Raw genomic sequence first — 3,559 nt, forward strand, 5'->3', positions numbered from 1 at the left:
ATAGGTTGCCTCCCCTAAGTCTTTCATGGAGAATGTATTTGACAACCATACCTTTATAGTCGTCAACATACCGTATCATTACCCATCAACGTTATGTCATCCACATATAAGACAAGGAAAGTGATAGCATTGTCACTAACCTTCTTATATACACATGGCTCATCCTCATTTTTGATAAAACCAAAAGATTTAATGGCTTCATCAAAACGGATGTTCCAACTCCTCGAAGCTTGTTTCAACCCATAAATGGATCGCTTTAGCTTGCATACCTTGGAACCATCTTGGGATTCAAATCCCTTAGGTTATTCCATGAAAATGTTTTCTTCAATGTATCCATTAAGAAAAGCTGTTTTGACATCCATCTGCCAAATCTCATAATCATAGTATGCAGCTATTGCTAATAAAATCCTAATTGATTTAAGCATGGCAACAAAGAGAAAGTCTCCTCATAGTCTAGTCCTTGCCTTTGGCGAAACCCTTTCGCTACTAGCCTTGCCTTATAGGTCTCTACCTTTCCATCAGAACCAATTTTCTTCTTGAAAACCCATTTGTTCCCTATAGGTACAATACCTTTAGGTGGGTCAACAAGATCCCAAACTTGATTCTTATACATGGAATCAATCTCGGATTTCATAGCATCAATCCATTTTGAAGAGTCTATATCTGATATAGCTTCTTCATAGGTAAGTGGATCATCTCCATGATCTACTTCTTCATGAGTAGACAACTCTTGTTCTTCTTCATGAAGAAAACCATATCTCAGGTGGGTGAGATACCCAGTTGTTCTACGAGGAACAGTGTAGATGTTTCATCAATGGGTATAGGTTGACTAGATGGATCTATATCCATCTGATCTGTTGGTTGGTCAGAATTCTCCAATTCTAACTCTATTTGCCTTCCTTTGCCTCCTTCTTGAACAAACTGTTGTTCAAGAAATGTGGCATCTCTACTTATCACAACCTTTTGTGAAGTAGGCAAATAAAAATAATATCCAAAACTATCTTTTGGATATCCAACAAATCGACCTTTTCTGATCTGGTCTCCAATTTATCAGTGTTCAGCTTTTTGATATAAGCTGGACAACCCCAAATCTTAACATGCTTAAGACTTGGTTTTCTTCCATGCCATATCTCATAAGGTGTGGAAGAAACTGATTTTGATGGAATCCTATTCAGAATATATAAAGCTGATTCTAATGCAAATCCCCAAAAGGAGATTGGCATATCAGTATAGCTCATCATACTACGTACCATATCCAATAGGGTACGATTTCTCCTTTCAGATACACCATTCAGCTGTGGCGTTCCTGGAGGAGTCAGCTGAGAAACAATGCCATGCTCTCTCAAGTATTCATCAAATTCAGTACTCAAATATTCACCTCCACGATCTGATCGAAGAGCTTTAATATTTTTTCCTGTTTGATTTTCCACTTCAGATTTAAATTCTTTGAACTTTTCAAATGATTCATGTTTGTATTTCATCAAATACAAATACCCAAACCTTGATTTATCATCGAAAGGTAATAAAATAATGAAAGCCCCCTCTAGCCATTTCTTTAAACGGACCACATACATCACTATGTATTAGTTCCAAAATATTTTCAGCTCTTAGCCCTTGTCCAACAAAGGGTGATCTAGTCATTTTGCCTTGAAGGCAAGATTCACAAGTTGGAGTAGGCTCAGAGCCCAATGAGGATAGAATCCCCATTTTCTCCAATTTTGCAATCCTATCTTCTGCAACATGACATAACCTTAAGTGCCAAATATATTTTGAACTTGAGTTGGTTTTCACCATGGCATTGTATTCTTTTAGATCACTTGCATTCATTTTGTGTTTGTCATTATTATCCAAATAATAAAGACCATCATTCATATAACCCGAACCAACATATTTATTTCCAAAATAAATATTGCAAACATCATCTGTGAATTGAAATTCATAGCCATTTCTAGTCAAACTAGATATAGAAATGATGTTCTTAAAAGCATCAGGTACATATAAAATATTATCCAAACACAAAACATGTCCAAACATGTAAAAAGATTTAGATCCTATGGCTAAAGCTTCAACAGTTGAGCCATTGCCAATCCGGACTCTAATATCTTGAGAATGCAAGCTGCTACTGTTTGCTAGTTCCTGCATATCATTAGAAATGTGAGAACTGGCACCAGTATCTAAAACCCAAGCTGTAGATGAACTATAAGTATCATCAGAATCTAAATAACAAGATATGGACATACCTTCCGAAGGTGTATCCTTCTTGTCCTTCAGAGAAGCAAGATACAATGGGCAGTTCCTTTTCCAGTGCCCATCCTTTTGGCAATGGAAACACTTTCCTTTGCCTTCATCAGCTTTAGTCTTCCTTTTCTGTTTAGCTATTTTCTTGGAAGGACCAGGAATCTGAGGTTTCTTTTTCTTATTGCCTTTCTTCTTGTTGGACTTTCCAGCAGAAGAAGATGCAACCAAAGCTACCTCTTTTCCTTTATTGCCTGGCATATTCTTTTGGGCAATAACCAGCATGTTGAGTAATTCAGCTAAGGTGCATTCCTGTTTAGTCATATGGAAATTTGTCACAAAATTCCCAAAAGACTCAGGAAGGGACTGAAGGATCAAATCCGTTTGTAGTTGGAAATCCATGTTGAAGTCAAGATGTTCCAACTGCTCAATCAGCCGAATCATCTTGTGGACATGATCCCCAACATTCTCTCCCTCAGACATCCTCATACGGAATAACTGTCTAGATATCTCATACCTAGCATTCCCTTTGTGCTCACCATATAACTCTTGTAGGTGAAGGAGGATCTCACTAGCACTCTGCATGTTCTCATGTTGCTTCTGTAACTCATTACTCATGGAAGCAAGCATGTAACACTTAGCTCTCATATCATGCTCCTTCCACTTGTCCAAAGTATCATGTTCCTCTTGTGTGGCCTCTGGAGGTAAGGGACCAGGAACATTTGAATATAGAACATATCCTATATGTTCAAGGTTCAGAACAAGTTTCAAATTTCTTAGCCAATCGCATGATTAGGTCCTGTCAACTGTTGTGATCAAGTATGCTTGCAAGGATATTGGATGGTGGTGGTTGTTTTGTGCTCATTTTTATCGTAAAATTAATCGCAGAAAATAACCAGATTAATTAGTAAATGTATCATGTAATTAACCAAAATGATTATGGTCTTTTAATCAAATTGGTCCTCCCACTAACTTAGCGAATCCTACACTTCCAAAGTAGAAAACTAAATCCTAGTTGGATGGATTTCTAGTGGGTGATTGAATTCTTATAATTCTATTGATCATCCTCAGGTACATCCATTATTGGAATTACAATAAACTATAAGTGAGCAACTCATTGCCCATCACATCTCATGTGAGGTTCAATCCTTTTACTAGCCCCTAATGCTCAAAATCTCAGGTACATCCAATAATTACTTAGCTAGCAAAAGTTACTTTGAACCCATTGAGCCAGAACTTATGCAAATAATTTTAATGTCCTCAGGTACATCCAATATTGGCCACCAAACCATTTACATATTTACAACATCTCATGCTTAATAAT

The sequence above is a fragment of the Hevea brasiliensis genome, chromosome 2, assembly GCF_030052815.1.
Source record: "Hevea brasiliensis isolate MT/VB/25A 57/8 chromosome 2, ASM3005281v1, whole genome shotgun sequence".
Lineage (NCBI taxonomy): Eukaryota > Viridiplantae > Streptophyta > Magnoliopsida > Malpighiales > Euphorbiaceae > Hevea > Hevea brasiliensis.